Genomic DNA, 20,382 nt, shown 5'->3' with positions numbered 1-20,382 from the left:
ATAAAACAAGCACATGAAATGAGCTTTCTTATAGAGAGATCCTTCTGTCTCAGTTTTTCCCTCTAGACTCTGATAATGGAGGTAGAAGGTTGGAAGGGGCAGCTTGATAACCCAGGATTTACCGAACTCGGTCACTTCATGTTCCCCTGACAACAGAAAAGAGTAACCCTTCTAATCATAGACTTGGATTATAATGAAAGTCAGAGAAGTAATATTTTCCACTTGGAATAATAGCAAGAAATTGGGGTTTCCCAACATGATAGAAAATGGGATGGCCTTAGGTTATGTACATGTGCCCATTTCCTCAGAATGACTCTTGATATGTGGTCTCTCTCCCCACCACAATCCATGCCAGGTTGTCTCATTCCTCAGACCAATCCTGAGGGTTCTATTGATTGAATCTTTAGAACATTCTTAGTTACCAAGGTCTTTGGCCAGGTGTGTGATTAATTGCTAAGGTGTTCAAGGAATCTCCTCCTTTATTCTTGAGATTCCAAGTCACTCCAATGAATGTGAATTTCTTTCCCATAGAAGATACATTTGAGTCAGCTGAAGAGACGCAATGGCAGGTTTAGCAAGCATCAGAAGGAACCCATAGTTATCCAGAATGCAGCATGGAGTAATGATGGGAGCCCTGAACACTGAGACAGGAAACCCAGGTTCATCTAATCCTAACTTTTCAACAAAGTGGCTATGAGATCCTGCACAAATCACTCTACCTTTTAAGGGCTAAGTTTTCTCGTATATAAAATGAGGAATTTGTTGTTCAGTTGTTTCAGTCATGTCTGACTTTTCATGACCCCAGTTGGGGTTTTGTTAGCAAACATACTGGAATGGTTTGCCATTTCCTTCTCCCAGCTCATTGTACAGATGAGGAACTGAGACAAACAGGGTTAATTGACTTTCCCAGGGCCACACAGCTAGTAAGTGTTCGAGCCTGGATTTGAACTTCCTGATTCTGGGCCCAGCATTCTACTGCACCATCTAGAAGCCTTTACAAAAGAGAGAGCTTAGAGTAAATTAATCCTAAGGTCTCTTCCTTTAATACTATTTCTATAAGGAAGGAACTTTGGTTGCCAGACACTATAGCTAGCCCTATTCTACCAATGGTTTGCCTCTGGGGATTACAAAAAAAAAAAAATTAATTATTTTTTAGCCCTAGAATCTAAGCAAAGTAAATTATTCACTCAGAAGGATTAAAAGCACACCCAAAGAGCACCCACCCCAAAGTTTACAAAAGCAATCTATATGGTTGGGTGGAGTTATACTGCATATAATACTCCTAAGTTACTTGCAGTAATACCAATGTAAATTCCCTAGTGTTGACCCACCTTTAACTTCTGTAAGAGAAGAGAAAAGGGGAGAGTCGGAAAAGCCAAACCAAACGAAAACGGGCCAGTGAGAGAACGTGTTCTTAGCTACTCATGGGGCAGTGTACCCCAGGTGGGAAAGCCACCAGGGAAAGAGCTGTTTCAGTGGTCCCAAAGGGGGTTTAAAATGGAATTCCTAATTCCGTTCCTGGTCTGAGCAGAGTTGCATCTTATGTAAGATTCTGGCAGGGAGAGGGCTCAGGCGGAAGCGGGTTTCCAACACCGTATAATCATCTTTGATTTCTCTGTTTGTTCAGCCGCCTTCATGTGGCTGGGGAGGGAGAGGAAGAGGGAGGAGGAAGAAGAAGGAAAGATTCCGACACGCTGAAGTCTTCTGTTTCTCTCGGCAGAATAAACAGGCCATAAAATAATCCCCAAAGCGGATGAACTGCCCCAGTAACTGACAAACAGATGGCGGTCCTTTTTGTTGGAGGGTAAAGGGGGTGATTCCTGAGGATGCAAAAAGAGCCGACTGAAGAGACCATTGGGTGACCTGCAGCTGAATCCACGAGGAGGACGCGTGAATAGGCTACGGGGGCTTGGGGCGGTCTTTGCTGCAAGGGCTGTGAAAACCTCTCTAGAAACTAACAGTTAGAACTGACATTTACAGCGTCTTAGGGTTTGCAAAGTACTCTAGATATTAGCTATTATCATGTGGTTCATTGAGACTTGGAATCAGGAAGACGTGAGTTCAAATCCTAGCTCTGACATCAACTAGCTGCGCGCTTCCGGGCTAGTCCCTTAACCTGGCCCATCCTCAATTTCTTTATCTATAAAATGGGAATAATAATAGCACCTACCTCACAGGGTCGTTGTGAGTAGCGAATACGCTATGTGTGCAAGCCCTTTGCAAACCTTAAAGTTGCTATGTGAATGCTGGCTGTTATTATCTCCTTAGATCTGAGGACCAACCCTCTGAGAAAGGTGTTGCTGTCTTTGTTTTAGAGATGAGAAAACCGGGGTAGAGAAATGAAGTGACTTTAACTTAGGTCACCTCTGGGATAACAATCCCATCTTTCTGGAATCCAGACGATGCCTTCTCTCCGGTATGACAGGCAGACTCTGAAGCTCTCACTTGCTAGCTGTGGCCCCACAACTTCCACCCACATCTGGAGCTCCAAGGTTCTGTTTTTCTTTTAATATCAATGTGGCAGCTGAATTAGTTTGTTGGACCTCACTGTCCCAGGGCAGGGTCCTGATTCCCTTGAAATCGTCCCTGTTGGAATGGACAGTTTACGCAGCAGTCTGTCTCCTGGCTGAGGACAGCCTCCAGGCCCTCTCCCATGCCAGGGAACAAGGGTCTGCCACACGTGCCGGTTTTCCTCCTCCCACATGTGGCCCCGAATTTATCTAGTCCCTCCTAATTTACAAGCTTGTTCATGGCCTCATCTGGGTCATACCCATCTGTATCTCTCCTACAATATCTAGCTTCATAATAAAAACTTAATAAATTCTTGTTGAATTTAATTGATACTGGATATAGAGGTTGTCCAAAAATTTGGGCCTTATAAATCCATCTTCAACAATTCAAGTGAAATATAGGCATTAATACCACTTAAATCATCATAGGAACATAGATTCAGAGCTGAAATGAACCTCAAGAGTCAATTAGATCAACCCTCTCACTTGACAGATGAAGACACTAAAGCCTAGGAGGATTAAGGGCCTGGGATCACAAATAGTAAATGCCAGGATTCAGACTCACGTCATCTGAATCTAAATCTGGTATTATTTTCACCAAAGCATGTTTTTCTTTCAGTGTTGACACCCACGTGCTAGTGTCGGAGGAGGTACCGAGATAAATAAAACACATCTTTGTCCTCAAGGATAAAGCGGACAAGCTAAATGTATGCACAAATAAATATAAGATGAATTAGTATGAGTGCCTACAGAGTGCTTTGAGATCAGAGAGAATGAGATCGCTTCTATTTGTTTGTTCACTATACTCACACTTATCACCCAACATATCCATGCTTTTGACTTTAAGACCCTACTCTGGTACTCATGGAATGATAAAAGACCTAAGGGATGGTCTCAGTTCCATTGGACTAATTTTCCATGAAGGATTTATGGAATTTATGAGCGGCACACATGATGAAAAGTGGTTGCATTGCAATCATTGCAAGGAGTACCTATATCACTATTGCAAGTAATTTGCAAATCCATACCCATCACATCTCTTCCAGTTCCAGAAGTATAGATAAGCGTGTACAGAAATCCCTCTTTTTTTTTTTTTTTTGCTCCCACTCTTAAAGCCAAGAAGAGCTAGGTGAAAGTCCTGAATCTGATACATACCCTCTTTGTGCCCCTAGGCAAGGTGGCTTAATCACTCGATGCTTTCTTTAGACCAGTGGTGTGAAATGCAAATAGAAACAGATCCCTATTGTAGCACCTCGACTTAGAAAGCCACAAATTAACATTATCTATGTTGTATTGTACTTTTATTTATCTTGTCAAACATTTCCCAATTACACATTAATCTGGTTCTCCGAGTTTTGTGGGCAATTAGTTTGACCTCTCTGCTCTAGGCCACTCTCCAGGATTGTAAATTGCAGAAAAAGTGCCCACCAGCATTGAGAAGAGGGAGTTTCTTCAACGAGGAGTTCCCGGAGCAATCTCAGGTCTAGTTCCTGTCTCTAAATTACCTCTACTCATCCACCATCTACTTTGTATTAGTGTTATGATCACTTCATACTGACTGTTAGGTTAGATTGGTACCATCAAACCTAACTTTGCAAAGGTTCAAATTTGATGTCAGCTAGTCATGCAGACCTTACATTACCCAATAGATCCCTTTCCCTTTATTATTATTATTTTTTTTAAAGACTGGTTTTCTCCATCCTCAGAGCAGCTAAGTGTCACATTGGACAGAATGCTGGATCTGGAATGTGGAAGACTCATTTTCCTGAATTCAAATCTGGTCTCAGACACTAGCTGTGTGACTGGACAAGTCACTTAATCCTGTTTGCCTCAGTTCGCTCATCTATAAACTGAGCTGGAGAAGGAAATGGCAAACTACGCCAGTATCTTTGCCATGAAAACCCCAATTGGGGTCATGAAGAGTCAGACATGACTGAAAAGTCTGAACAATATGAAATTCTCAATCTCACCCGGGCTAGATGTGTACTTGTTGGCCCCAAACCCTTGCCTATAGATACAAAAGTTTGAACCTGCTCCGTTTTTCCAACCTGGGCTGGTTTGCTGGCCCCCTGCTCCTCAGGGCTTACCATATTGATGCCAGGCTTAATGCAGACAGCTGATTGTGTTTAGTCCTCTTGCAGCTCAAAATGCCCAAATTCAACTGATCCATGTATCAGCCTCCCCGATAGTAATGACTATAAGTGTGCATGCCACCACAATCAACTCTTCTTTCAGGTTTTAACTCCACTGGCCAAGAAGTAGATCTGAAGCTTTTTTGAAAGACCAGTATTTCAACAGATGTTTATTGTATGAAGGAAGGAATACAGATTAGAATGCCAACAAGCCATAAATGTGATAGACAGGTAAGAATGTGATGTGCTTAAATGACACATTGTTATTATCTTTGTGGGGTTTTTTTCTTCTTCACAGATTCCCTTTGTACTTAGCATTGTTATTTTAAAATCTGTTTCCTAAATATCTGTCTACCTGGAATAGAAAGAAGCCAAAGAAATCTTCATGGAAGTTAAGGGAAGGGTGATGAAAGCCACAGAGCCAAAACACATCAGAGCTACAAGTGGTTGTAAAGGTCATTTAGTCTGACCCCTGTGCTTATCTTGTAGTTGAGGAAACTAGGGAAAGATTAGTGCCTTGTCCAGAGTCACTAATGCTAATAATAATAATGCTTCAGATCATCTTTGGGTGTTAAAAAAATTGAAGAAATCAGTATTACATATCATTTTGTGATATGGGCATAGGGGTAAAATGTTAAATTCTGCATGGTTTCTGACCCTGAAATACCATTACTAGGCTTAAGATAGAGAGAGAGGAAAAGAGAGAGAGAGAGAGAGAGAGAGAGAGAGAGAGAGAGAGAGAGAGAGAGAGAGAGAGAGAGAGAGAGAGAGAGGTTCCATGTGTACAAAAATGCTTATAACCGCTTTTTTTTTTCCTGGCAAATAACCGGAAGCTAAAGGGGTGTCCATCAATTGGGGAATAGCTAGACAAGTTCTGGTGTATAAATGTGATGGAATGCCATTGTCCTGTAAGAAATGATGAAAAGGATGGTTTCAGACAAACCTGGGAAGATTTGTATGAACTGATACAGTGAACAGTTTACTTTAAAATATCAGTATTATAAATTTAGTAATTCTAGGATGCTTGTTTTTCTAACTTGCTCACAAAAGATGTTGATCTATCGTATGCTTAAAGGGCACATTAGTTTAAATATATATTAGTTTAAATTATAGCTTAAATATGTATATATTAGTTACAGTATACATTAATATAAATAAGCACATATATATATAAGCTAGCATTTATATAGTGTTTTACAAATATCTCATTTTCATCCTCACGATCCTGGGAGGTAAGTGCTCTTATTATCCCCCTTTTACAGATGAGGAAATTGAGACACGAGGTATAGTGACTTGCCCAAGGTCACACGGCTAGTAATGTCTGAGACAGGGCTTAAACTGAAGTCTTGCTGACTTCAAGTCCAGGGTACCAACTAGCTGCTTGTCTAGGTAACAAAAAATACTTGTCCAGGACATAAGAATCCAGGCAGGTGATTCAGCACGGATTGGTAGTTGATGGAAAGGAGTATAAGACACCCCCAACACTTATCTCCGTTGCTGATAAGTAAAAAACTTCCGCACAGGTCCCTGTTCAAATGGAATTAGCCACAAAATTGTTCTCTAATGAAAATTCACTTACCTTTGCCAACTCTAATAAATGTGTGCCAGCAGGGAGGGTTTAGTAGACAACACAAGCAGCTGTGAGATTGGAGTAATAAAAATTACTCATATGTATACAATGCTTTCCTCACCACCACGCAGAGGATGAAAATAATGTGATCCTCATTTTACAGATAGGGAAACTGAAGCATAGATAGACTGACTGACTTGATCCCTTCCAATTCTAAAATCCGGTGATCCTTAGAGACCATTTCCTTTGACACTCCCGCCCACCAAACTCCATTTTAACAATGAAGCTGAGTTCCAGAGAGGTGAAAACAACTTGCCTAAGAGGCAAAACCAGAATTTAAAGCCAGGTCTTCTAGCTCCAGGGGTGATGCTTTTTCCACTACATTACATTGCAGTGATATCATCTGGGTGCTAAGACAGTAGGTGCTTTGTCCAGGGCCTCTTCTGGTTCTCATTGCTCAGTGACACAGGTCTGGACACTGAGCTTGCCTTGGGGTGGTCAGTTCACTTTCCCCTAACTGAGTAACTAGCATGCCTTGGAACAAGCTCATATTTGCTAACTTATAATGAAGAATATCAGTGTGTCAATAATAATAGCTAACTTTTATATAACGCTTGCTATGATCCAAGCCCTATGCTAAGCGCTTTACAGTTATTATCTATTTGCCATAGAGAATTAGATCTATCCAAAGACCTTTAATCAAGTCAAGAGGTATTTATTAAACACCTACTAAATGCCCAGCATGATATTAGGTTCTTTGTTGTTGTTGTTGTTATTCAGTTGTGTCTGACTCTTTGTGACCCCATTTGGGGTTTTCTTGGCCAAAGAGACTGAAGTAGTTTGCCATTTCCTTCTCTAGCTCATTTTATGGATGAGGAAACTGAGACCAAAAAAAAGTTAAGTGACTTGACCAAGGTCACACAGCTAGTAAGAATCTGAGGCCAGATTTGAACAAACCCAGACCTCCATCCACTGCACCACTTAGCCAGGTATACAAAAGAAACAGGAAATAGTTAAATTAGGGAGACAAAAGTAACATTCAGGAAATGTCTTGATAATAGCACAAGGAAGTAGAGAATCAAATGCAATACTATGTTAATAAGATCTTGTGTTTCTGTAGCATCTGGAAGCTTATAAAGTAATTCTTTGCTATGGTGCTATGAGATAGGTAATGTAAGTATCATCTGTACTGTGTGGATGAGGAAGCTGAGGTTAGAGATGTTAATAGACTTGTTCACACTTGCATAACTAGTAGCAGAAGTAGGACTTGAACTCAGGTCTCTTGGCTCCAAGTCCTCCATGCTTTCCACTAAACCACTCTGCTTTTCAACCATAACTACTACTACTACTACTATTACTACTACTACTACTACTACTACCACCATTTATATTTTATTTATTATATTGATATAATGTTATTAAATATCATAATAATTATATTATTAATATAATATATCGTATATTATGCTAAGTGGCTAGGTAACTAAGTGGCTCAGTGGATAGAGCATTGGGCCTAGAGTCAGGAAGACCTAAGTTCAAATTTGGCTTCAGATACTTTCTAGCTAGTTGATCTTGGGCAAGTCACTTATCATCTGTTTGCTTTAATCCACTGGAGAAGGAAATAGTGACCCACTCCAGTATCTTTGATGAGGAAAACCCAAAGGAGTCACAAAGAATTAGACGTGACTGAACAACAAAATGTAATATATTTATATTATGTTATGTTATATTACATTACATTACCTTACATTACCTTATATGTTACATTTTATATCATATTATCATATCATGTCATATTGTATTATATTATATTATATTGTATTGTATTATGCTATGTTATGTTATGTTACATTATATTACATTACATTACGTTACGTTACATTACATTATATTATATTATATTATATTATATTATATTATATTATATTATATTATATTATATTATATTATATTATATTATATTATATTATATTATATTATATTATATTATATTATATTATTATATACTACTATTCCTACTACTAATAGGTAGAGGTTTAAGAAAGGATATTTCTTTTCTAGAGGATTGGTATATGACAACCCTTATTTAAAAGTGTCTAGCACATCCTCTAAGATTTCTCTTCGCTGAAGTAATCATGACCATTCTTTCTTAAGATATAATATCTAATACCATCATCACTGTGGTCATGCTCCTTGCACTCATTCCAGCTTGTCAATATCCTTCTTAAAATGAAATGCAATTAGGGGCAGCTAGGTGGCGCAGTGGATAGAGCACCTGCACTGGAGTCAGGGGGACCTGAGTATAAATGTGCCCTCAGACACTTGACTTACTAGCTGTGTGACCCTGGACAAGTCACTTAACCTCAATTGCCTCACTCCCCCCCCAAAAAAAATGAAATGCAATGTCATCACATAGTTACTGCTTTATAAATGCTTGTTGATTGATTGATTGACTGCTTAGTCGGAGGTGAACTCAGTGAACACTATATCTGATCTGACCAAAGCAAGTATGTCTTGGCTGGCCTGTGTTATTTTTACCCCAAAGCAATCACTCCCAGCTTAATCCTGGCTTAATTCACCTAAGAACTACATTCCAGGGGTCCCTCCTGTGGCCCAGTTTTGACAAAAGCTCCCTTAGGATAAATTCATCCAAAGGAAGATGCCTTAGGCTAATATGCACTGGCCACTAGTCTGAGCTTAAATGTGCACTGGAATAAATTCTTCAGAATAATCAGAATGCTGCTTTCATCACTACTTTGTATACATGCCCCTAAAGTTGAATTAATAGGACCCACACCAAGAATCTGAAGCCAATAGCTCCTTGTATTTGAAGATCAAGACTGTTTATAAACTGCCTCTCTCTCTCTCTCTCTCTCTCTCTCTCTCTCTCTCTCTCTCTCTCTCTCTCTCACTCTCTCTCTCTCTCTCTCTCTCTCTCTCCCTCCCTCCCTCCCTCCCTCCTTCCCAAACTGGCTTTAAATGAGCCATTTCTAGTGACCCATCATTTGGTCACAGTACAAACACAAATACCCTTGTCTTGCATCAGCAACATAAGTAACACAATAAATGTGGATGTCCCATTTGAGACAGTGAGGTGGCTCAGTGGATAGAGCACTGGACCAGGAGTCAGGAAGACCTCAATTCAAATCCTATCTCAGTATATCACTAGCTGGGTGACCCTGACCAAGTCATTAAAGTCTCAGTTTCCTCATCTGTAAAATGAGGATAATAATGGCACCTACCTCCCAAGGTTACTGTGGGGACAAAATGAGATAATATTCATGACACGCTTTGCAAACCTTACAATGCTATATAAATGTTAGCTTTCTGTGCCAGATTTTCAAGATTAAAACAGGTATGAATTCATAAATAAAACATTTCAAAATGGCAGCAGTCTGTTTTCTAGTCCTGTCCACGTAATATCTTTTACGGGATGAATAACTATAGTCACTATATTTCTCCTCCTGGCCTGAACAGGAGTTAACAGAAAGGTTAATAGTAGGATTCTAGATTTCCCTCTTTTTCTTTAAGACCCTTCTCAAGATACATTCTTAGCAAGAAGCTGACCCCAAACAACCTTGGGCAGAGCCATGAGGGAAAGAAGGGGGAGGGTGTGTGAGTCTATTTTCCCAGTTCATTACAAAACCTAGAGAAAACAAACTCCTCCCTATTCCACACTCCCACAAATGAAAGGAGGAGAAAAACAATTCAAAGACAAATAAAATACTTTGTGTATACTGGAACCTCTCTATAAAAGTTTCTTAGTCCATGCTGTGAGATTGTTATATCCTAAAGTCCTCTGGTACTTCAATAAGCAAATCTCCTTGGCAGGCATCCACCCCAAGAATGTCTTTACCAGGGATTATTAACCTGGGTTCTGTGGATAGATTTAATAGAGTCTGAGAACTTGGATTGGGAAAAATGCATCATTATTTAAGTATAACTGGTTTCCTTTGTATTCCTATGTGTTTTATTTTACACAGTTAAAAGCATTATTCTGAGAAGGGGCCCATCACCCTTACCAGACTGCCAAAGGGGTCCATGATAAAACAAGGTTAAGAACCTCTGTTTTATACCAAGGATTGTGATGAAGAATTTTATAATGAAATAACAGTATATTTGATTACCATTTATGCTTTTAAGTCCAATTATTGGAATTCTCTTATTTCTTCTTTCCCAAGAACAATATAGGACCATAGGATTTAGAACTAGGAAAAACCTTGGTCTAAATCTCTCATTTTACATAAGAGGAAACTGAGGCCCAGAGAGGAATAGTGACATATGCAAGGTCATGCAGGTACTACCTAACAGTATCAAGATTCTGACCCAAGTCTTTTGAATCCAAATTGATAAGCTGGCTAGTGTCCAGAAAAGAGTAAGCAGGATGACAAAGAGTCTTGAGATCATGCTATACACATGAAAATTGGTGGAAGGAACTGGGAGCATTTAGCCTGGAGAAGAGATTGACTTGGGGAAAGCATGATAGTTTTCTTCAAGACATAAGGGTTCCTTGGGAGGTACAAGTTGGATGAAACAGTCTCTAGGGTTCCTTCCAACATGGATGGTTCTATGATCCCATGAAATAATCCAAGACTTTTCTCACATACACAGGCATCCAACAATGAACATTCTGATTAAGAAATCTAGGCGGAGAAGAGGGAGGCAGTGGAAAAAGACTGAAAACAGGGAAGGAATTCTCTTCCCCTAAAAGATGGGGCACTTAGAGAATAGAAATGAGGGCACTTCAAAGCTAATCTCTCAGACAAAAGTGGATTTCGCTTGTTCTGGAATTAGATCCAGGTTTTATCAATATGTTCCTCTCATAATGTGACCAGATCAAACCAGCCCCTTTCCACTTCCCACAGAGTGACACTAACCAATGTGCTCTTTCCAAGGGGCCCCATTCTACAAAGGGCACAAACAAAACAAGGCATACTGGTCCAAGTCTGAATGGCAAGGTTCCAAAAGAGGCATGCCAACTCACGCAGCTAGGTGATAGAAAGTAGTTAAACAGTGTCATACATTGGGGGAAAGGCACACTAAATTAGAGATCAGGAGATGTGAATTCTAACTCTAGACTTGCCATTAATTAAATGTATGACTTTGGAAAAGTGTCTTCACAACTGAGCCTCAGTTTCTCTTCCACAAAATGAAAGGACTTTATTAGATGGTCTTTAAAATCCATTGTAACTCTGTCATTATGGGAGGCCAACACTAATGGTAAGGAGCTCCCTAGGTCACACAGACCTTGCAACTATTCTAACTAGGAAGTACAACAATATCTCTCGACATTAATAGCATGACCAGTAAAACAGTCTGGCTCACCAGCATCACATGTGTCTAGACTGTATTACTAATGGGTGGTGCTTGAGCTAGGGTTTCACAAGGCCATAAGTTGAGTGGGATTCATAGATTTGACTGAACCTCCCTTCCCTACCACACCCTCTCCCTCTCTACTAGGGAATGAAGTGGGAAATCAAGCAGAGATTTCCTTGAAGAAGAATCAAGCCAGAATCAAAATCAGAAATCTGCTGATGTGGAGGAGTTGGTACAGGGGATTGATAAATTCAGAGATTTCTAGATGGTGTTTTTTGAGTATGGTTACCCATTGGAAACCTTCCATAGCTCCTACAGGAGACCATCAACATTTCTTAACCATGGATGGTCACTTCTCTAGAAAGGAACTGCTCAATACAAGTTGTCTGTCTTGTCACTGAGGAATTTCAGCTGAATTGTGAAACCAAGAAGGTCTGAAACCTAGCCTGAGAACTTCTTGGGAGCTGTTCACATTGCAGTCATTAAGGGTGACCACTTCATCCAAAGGGTCATATTTTCAGCTTCCACTGCAGGCTGGTATTCTGGGTACCTGAATTTCAGAACCAGCTACTAATGGAGAGTGTCCTATGTGGCTGCCCCACTCTAGCTAGGGTAGGAGTGGGGAGGAAGGGACTTTCCTGAAATTCAAAAAGACTGTACTCGCCCTTTCAGCCCTAACCCAGGAGTCCAGCAAGGACTGGATTTGTACCGAATCCATCATGCTACAAAAATCTTCCCCGGTTTGTTTGTTTTTTTTTTTTTTGGGGGGGGGCCCTTTCTTTCATAACATGACCTACATGGAAATGTATTTTGCATGACTAGACATGTATAACCCATGTCAAATGGCTTGTCTTCTCAATGGGGAGAGGAAGGGAGGAGAGAATTTGGGCCTCAAAATTTGAAAAAAAAGAATGTTGAAATAGTTTTTACCTGCAATTGGGAAAAACATAAAACATTAAAATTACAAAACAAAACCTTCCCTGTTTGGGGGAGCAAGAAAAAGGCAGTGGAGAAGTCCCAGGACAGGCAGAGATCAGCCACATAGGATAACAAGTCCACATCAAGAACCAAGCAAACAAGTCAATGAGAAAGAAGCTAGAAGCAGGACTTGGTATCTGAAGCACCTACAGGGTAAGGAAAAAGTTCATGGCAGGAGGGGATCAGAGTACACGGGCTCAATGCTGGCTCTGCTCAGTGCTAACTTGAAACAAAGGTTCAGGTTAGAAGAATAGAAAGCATTCAATTTGTCACCCTCAAGAGCTTCATCTAGCAAATGTGGATTTCAAGCCAAGATTTTGCTGAGGTTGGGCCTATCCCTCCAGACTTACACAAACTCCTTTGATTTTTGTGCATAGCATAAGGCACAAACACTTATACATTAAATAATTAGCACAGGATTAGTACAGGAGCAATTCCCTGCACATCTGACCTCCAAAGTCCTCGTATTATAGAAAAACATGTGGATCTTTCCCCTTGTCTTTCTACTTCCAAAAACAGGATCTTCAGCTTTCCCTTCTAGTCTTTCACACTGGCATGCCTCCCAAGGTCCTTTTCCACGGCAAACACAATCTGCAGACATGTTTTTTTGGTGGCCATTAATAATGCCATTCCTGTTACAATCATGCAGATTCATCTTGTTGATTGCACTGTCAAAGGACCATTTTGTCCTTGGCAAGCCTGGAAGGTTCCGGAGTCTCCTTCACACTAGGACCAAGTGTGGGAAGACAACAACTATTTGGTTTGAGGCTGAGTTGGAGGAAGGGGAAGGAGGGGTTACCATGTCAGAGAGCTGAGCAAAGGGACCTAGAGGTCATTCTGAAATGTGCCCTTGTTGATCGTACTGTTCCTCCCACCCCTAAGCTTCCTCTGATTTGATTGGATTTTCACGTGAATGAGTGAAGAGAAGGAAGTGTTTCTGAGTTATACAGGACTTTCATTCCTTCCTTTCTTTAAAAATTGGATGAGAAACTTCAACTCTTTCAACCTTTCTCACTCACTGATGAAACAGACTGCTGCTAATGGGAGGTTTGGGCACTGCCAACTTAAAATTTAGAGCAGATCATCTGTGTTCTAATGAAGTGCCCTGAATAGAAGAGTTAGGAACAAACACCCATTCACGATATCCTGCTCTTGGCCAATTACCTCCATCCTCCAGATAACCCTTATGTCTTCTAAAGTCAGTGTGACTTGGGCCAGTATCAGGTGATCTACTGAATTATTTAAACACTGTTACCCCCCATAAGCACCTTCCCCACCACTACCACCTTCAAAGAATGTCAGGTGGACAGTACAAGATGAAATGTTAACTTGATTGTTTTTACCCAATTACCACATGGTATAACTTGGTAGGTGTGTAGAAGAGAAGCAAAAGTGACTATGATGGGTCTATAGAATTAGCCCAAGAGCTCTCCTGTGCCCCTTCCTGGCTGCCTAGGCGGAAGTGGATGAGATCAGAGGAAGGGTAAGAGGATTTGCTTGATGGGAGTAGGTGTCATTAGCTGATGTGAAGTCAGATTAGGAGTCACCTGGATTACACATAGAAGCAAAGCTGATAATTAGATGTTTTTCCTCTAAACTGTGAGACAACTGAACACTAGTGGATTTATGGAGTGAAGCCATCAACACTCAAAGAAGATGAGGTTAAAAAATTAGGAGGCATAGAGAGTAGGGGGGTTGTCTGACACATCCAGGCAGGAAATAATGCCAGCCTGGATAAGAGCTGTGACTGGAAGAAGAGCCATTAGGAACAAGAAGGTACAAATGTGAGAAATTACATAGAAGACTTTTAAGACTTGTTAAAAATTCTCTGGCAGCTGGTTGTGCGGCAGATAAAGCACTGGGCCTGGAGTCAAAAAGGCCTGAGTTCAAATCCCTCCTATTTGCCTCAGTTTTCTCATCTGTAAAATGAGCTGGAGAAGAAAATGGCAAACCACTCAGTATCTTTAACAAGAAAACCCCAAATAGGGTCACAGAGTCAGATACAACTGAAATGACTGAGCACCAAACAGGTCTGCCTGCCTCAAGTCTTTCCCCATTCTAATCCATCCTTCATTCAAGCTCAGGTATGACCATGTCACTGTCCTACTCAGTAAACTCCAGTAGCTCCATATCATCTCTAAGATCAAATACCAAATCTTCTGTTTGGTCTTCAAAGTCCCTCAGAAACCACTCCCCTCCTTTCCAATCATCTTACACCTTACAGCCTCCACTGATCCAATGACCTCTTTGCTATTCCATTAACAAGACACTCCCTCTGTCAGATCTGGGCATTTTCTCTGGTGGTCCCCCATGCCTGGAATGCTCTCCCTCCTCCTCCCCACCTCCTGTCTTCCCTGATTTCCTTCAAGATCTGTGAGAGAAGGGCTGTGATACTTGGATTCAGCTTTGTCAGGTTTAAGAACAAGAGCTGAGCCTTCAGAGATGTATAGGACTTGCATAGCGGAGGGTCGGCGGGGCAAACAAGGACTCACAGAGGAGGAGGTCAACATCCCTGTGTCACAGTCACAGTCATAGATATAGATGGGAAGTTAAAGGCCCTCTAATCCAGCCCCCTCATTTCACAGATGAGGAAACTGTGTCCCAGAGGTGAAACAATTTGCTCAAAGTCACACAGCTAGTAAGCCTCAGAGTTGGGTCTCAAGCTCAGGTCCCATGGCCCCAAACTTAATACTTTCCCCACTACATTTGGGAAAATCACTTTCCTCTCTCTGGGTCTCCATTGCTTCCTCTGCAAAATGGTGGAACTGCCAAAGAGGAGAAATGAGAATGAACCTCCCTTCCTTCTTTGCAGAAGTGGGTGACTCTAGCTGGGGGATAGTGCACATGATGTCAGACTTTGTTGCCATATTCATTAGTTTTGCTGAGGTCCCTTTCTTTCCCCCATTTTTCATTATAAGAGATATAACCCTCTCCAGGTGGGAAAGCAAAAATATATGGGGAAGTGAAGGTGATATATAAACAAAAGATGCCAATGAAAAACTTAAAAATAAAGTGAATGGGTTACTGCTTGATTCTGAGGCTTTGAGGACCCTTCAGATCTAAAATCTTGGGATCCTATGATTCCCATTCTAAATCTTCTAATGCTATGGAGTTTATTGATGGGATTAGAATAATCAACAACAAAAAGCATGCAAGTCCTGCCAGGAATAGGCGAGGAATAGTTATGTGGGTCATAGAAATCATAGATTACCTGAGGCATAAATCACACCATACATTTCTGCTGCATTCTGTATACCATCTGGCACAGTGTTGGGCTTAAGACAGGTCCTTAATAAATTGCTTGTTGAATTCAGGCTACTGAGACTCCATTCGTCTCAGATGGAATTTAGAAGCCCTGGAAAGAACCCTGAGGACAGAACAGGATTTAGTATTTATTTTTTAAAACAAAATACCTGGCATTCTCAAAATATTTTTGGTGCTTGTAGGATCACTACAGTATCTCTTTTTGTCAATATTAGGATAATCCTTGCACTAGCTAAGTGGAGATTTTTGGAGCATCTGGGAAAATGACTTTTAATCAGTCCACATTAGAATGTTGAAGTTTTGATACTGGGCTGAGGCCTAGCTTCTTCTTCTGTCACTGTCAAAATGGAGCTGCTTCCTACATAGGCAATGGTGGCCCTCAGAGGGAAGGTCAGACTTCTGGCCTTGCCTTAAAGGAATGTTCTAGAATAGCCATCCAAGTCTTGTCATACTGTCCAGGCGGCATCTATGATGCCAGGTTTCGGCTCATCTTTATGTTGAATTTTCATTAAGTTTTGTTGATTGTAGTTTGCATTTATACAGTAATTTCGGACCTGAAAATACTAAGATTTTGCTGCTGTTGTTTTTAAACTCTGCTTACTACTGATTCAGTGTAGTATGGTGGTGAAGAGTCAAGTCCCTTGCCTCAGATACATCCAAGCTAGTGAGATTTATTGGGGAGGCCAGTCACTTCTCTGAACCTCAATTTTTTCATTGTAAAATGGGAGAAATCACATCTATAGAGTAGATATTGCTCACTCCTGCAGTCCCTGCTACAGCGGAAGCTTGGTGGATTGCTTGAGTTCAATACTTCTGAGCTACAGCAGGGCTAAAGTTAAAAATGTTCACAGGAAGTCCAGCACCAATATGGTGAGTCCTGGGGAGTGGAGGACCACCAGGTTGGCTAAAGAGGGCAAAGTAGCCCAGGCCAGAAAAACAGGTGTGATAAAATTTCAGTGGTGATTAGCATTGGGATAGAACCTATGAGAGGCAGCTTCACTTCCAGCTAGAAAGAAAGAGAAAGAGAGAGAGAGAGAGAGAGAGAGAGAGAGAGAGAGAGAGAGAGAGAAGGAAGGAAGGAAGGAAGGAAGGAAGGAAGAAGGAAGGAAGGAAGGAAGGAAGGAAGGAAGGAAGGGAAGGAGGAAAGAAGGAAGGGAAGGAGGAAAGAAGGAAGAGAAGGAAGAAAGAAGGAAGAGAGGGAGGAAGGAAGGAAGGATGGACAGAAGGGAGGGAGGAAGGAAGAAAATGAAAGAAAGAAAAGAAAATTAACAAAATTAAAAATGAACTGGGTGAAATCACAACAAACAAAAGAAATAAAAAGAATTATTTCAATCTACTATATGCTAGTTATATACCACGAAAAATGAAGAATTTAAAAGGAATAGAGAATTTTCTGCAGGAAATATTTTTTAAAGATAGCAGAAAAGAAAGAGAAAGGAAAAGAGAAGGAGAATAAGGAAGGAAGGAAGAAAAGAGAAGAGAAAATATTTATGACACTTTATACAGTTGTAAGTCTCACATAAAATGATGTGTGTAAACTGCTAAATAAATGCCAGCTATGATTACTAGAAAGCTTCTTGGCTAAAGAGAAAACCAAATTAACAAAATTAAAAAGAAATCATAACAAACAGAAGAAATAAAAAGACTTATTGCAACCTACTACATGCCAATTACATACCAGAAAAACTGAGAATTTAAAAGGAATTGAGAATTGGCTACAAAAATATTTTTTAAAAATAATAAAACTCCAAATAGAGATCTTAATCCATTTTCAGAAAAGAAAATAGAACTAACTAGAAAGGAAAGACTCAGAAGAGAAGACGAAAACAAAAACAAAAAACTCCGTGGTCCAGGTAGATTTGCAGGACAATTCTAACAAACTTTTAAAGAACAACAAATACCTATGCTACACAAATTATTCTCAAAAATTGAGAAAGGAAGCAGCCTACCATACTCCTCTGATGAGACAAATGTAGGTCAAGCAATTAAACCAGGATAGGATAAAGCAAAGAAAGAAAACTCTTGACCAATATCATTGAGGAACACTGATCTAAAAATTTTAAATACAATCTTGACAAAGAGGCTATAGCAATATCTTACAAATCACTTGCTATGATCAATTTGCATGTTAAATAGAAATACAAGGATGGTTCCACAACAGGAAAATAATTCACATAATTATCATGAAAAGAGAAATATACAGTACCACATGATTATGTTAATAAATACAGAAAAAGTATTTGACCAATTATAATACTTTAAAAAAACTAAGTATAAGAATAAACAGACCTTTTTGAATATTAAAAATATATCTAAAACTAAAAGGTAGCATTATATGCTACTATGAGGAAACACTAAAAATTTTCCCATTAAATATAAGAGGTAAGCCAGGATGTCCCCTTTCCTGGCTATAATTTGAAACAATTCTAGAAATATTAGCAATAACAATAAGTTGGGAGACAGAAAATAATGGAATAAAGAAAGGAAACTAAAAGAAAAAACAATCACCATTTACTGACAAGATGATGGTTCACTTGAAAAACACACACACACACACACACACACAACTAGAGAATCCATATAGAAACAAATTGAGATAATTAATAGTTTCAGTAAATGAGTGGGATATAAAATCCCCAACCCTGCCCCCAATTCAAGAATATCTCTATATAGGAATACAAAATGCAGGGTGAAATAATGATATGAAAGGTCCCATTCAAAATAACTGTAAAATGCACTAAATATCTAAGAGTCAATCCGTGAAGATATACTTCAAGCCTATAAAGATATAATTACAAATTATATTTAAATAAAGAACACTTAAATAAGTAGAGGACAATTCAGTGCTCATGGCTGTGCCATGCCAATAGTATAAAAATTGTGCTACTACCTAAATTAATTTACAGATGTAATTATGTGTCAGTTCAACTACTAAAGGGATATTTTGTAGAGCTGGACAAAAATAAAATAACAAAATTCATTTGGAGGAACAAATGATCTAGGATCTTAAGTGAAATAATGAGAAAAAAATAGGATTAAAGAGGTAATAGCACTTCAAAGCCTAAAATTACAACAAAGCTATTTGGTACTGCTAAGAAGTGAAAAAGCAGATCATTGGAACAGACTAGATAAGAATAAAAAATAATTGATCTCAATAACACAGGGTTTGATAAATCCAAGAATATACATCACTTGGGTAAGAACTTCCTCTCTAAGAAGAATTTGAAGGAAAACAGGAAAGCAATTACATGTAGATCAGCATCTTATGCAATATACTACAACAATCTCAAAGTGCCTAGGTATGCTGAATACTAAAGGTCAGACAAAAAAAAAACTAGAAGAGAAAGATTAGGCTCTTTTCATAGCTATGGTGAAAGGAAAGAATTCTCAAACAAATAAAGGACAGAGGCAATCAAAGGTTAAAATAGATACTTTTGAGTATATTAAATTGAAAAGCCTTTTCATAAATGAAATTAACATAATTAGAATAAGAAGGGAAATTGACAGTTGCGAAAAAAAAAACTTTACATCAAATATCTCTGGTAAGACTGAGCTAATATCTAAGATATTTAGGAAGAAACACAAATATATAAGATTAAAAGACATTTTCCAAAGGATAAGTGGGCAAATAATATGAATAAAAAGTTCTTTAAAGAATTGTAAGCAATTTTACAAATCGCTAACATAAGTAAAATACAAATCAAAACAGCTCTGAGACTTTTTGCCTCACGTCTAGGAAATTGGCAAAGATAACAGAAGATGAGAATAGTCAATGTTGGAGAGGTTGTGAACAGACAAGTACATTGATATATTGTTAGTGGAACTGTGAAATGATCCTACCATTCTGGAAAGCAATTTGGAATTATGTTAAGAAAATGAAGAAATTCTATATATGCTTTGACCCAGAGATCCCATTGCTAGGTATACACTTCAAGTAGGTCAATAATAAAAAGTCCCATATACACCAAAATATTTATAGCAGCACTTTTTTACAGTAGCAAAGAACTAAAACCAAAGATACCCATCAATTGAAAATATGGCTGAACAAATGGTGGTATATTCATTTAATAATAATAATAGCTAACATTTATTTTTGTTGTTGTTCAGTCTTTTTGGTCATGTCTTACTCTTTGTGACCCCATTTGTGGTTTTCTTGGAAAAGATACTGGAATGGCTTGCCATTTCCTTCTCCAGCTCATTTTATAGATAAGGAAACTGAGGCAAATAGGGTTAAGTCGTTTTTGAGGGTCACATAGCTAGTAAGTGTCTGAGGCTAGATTTGAACTCAGGAAGATGAGATTTTGATTCCAGGCCCAGCACTCTGTCACCACACTACCTAGCTGCCCTTACGTTTATGTAGCTCTAACCATATATCAGGCACTGTGCTAAGCACTTTAGAATTATTGTCTCATTTGACCTTCACAGCAACCTTATAAAGTAGATGCTATTATTATTCCCATTTTATAAATGAAGAAACTGAGGCAAATGGAAGTTAAGTGATTTGCCCAGGATCACACAGCTAGTATGTCTTTGAGGCTGAATTTGAAAACTCGGGTTTTCCTGTCTTCAGACCCAGCACTCTGCATACCTTGCCAGTGATAAAGGAAAGCAT

General features: G+C 39.3%; 1 long non-coding RNA gene across 1 annotated transcript in view; it reads right to left on the bottom strand.

The window, feature by feature from the left end:
- Positions 1-4,809, bottom strand: part of LOC110206832 (uncharacterized) — a 62,957-nt gene extending 58,148 nt beyond the window's left edge. The window contains exon 1 of the long non-coding RNA XR_002324023.2: positions 4,598-4,809. This is a non-coding gene — a long non-coding RNA (uncharacterized LOC110206832). The remainder of the gene's footprint in view (positions 1-4,597) is intronic.
- Positions 4,810-20,382: the final 15,573 nt, after the last annotated feature.

This window comes from Phascolarctos cinereus, unplaced genomic scaffold (assembly GCF_003287225.1).
Source record: "Phascolarctos cinereus isolate Bilbo 61053 unplaced genomic scaffold, phaCin_HiC Scaffold_5;HRSCAF=322, whole genome shotgun sequence".
Taxonomy (NCBI): domain Eukaryota; kingdom Metazoa; phylum Chordata; class Mammalia; order Diprotodontia; family Phascolarctidae; genus Phascolarctos; species Phascolarctos cinereus.
This window is presented reverse-complemented; position numbering and strand designations above follow the sequence as displayed.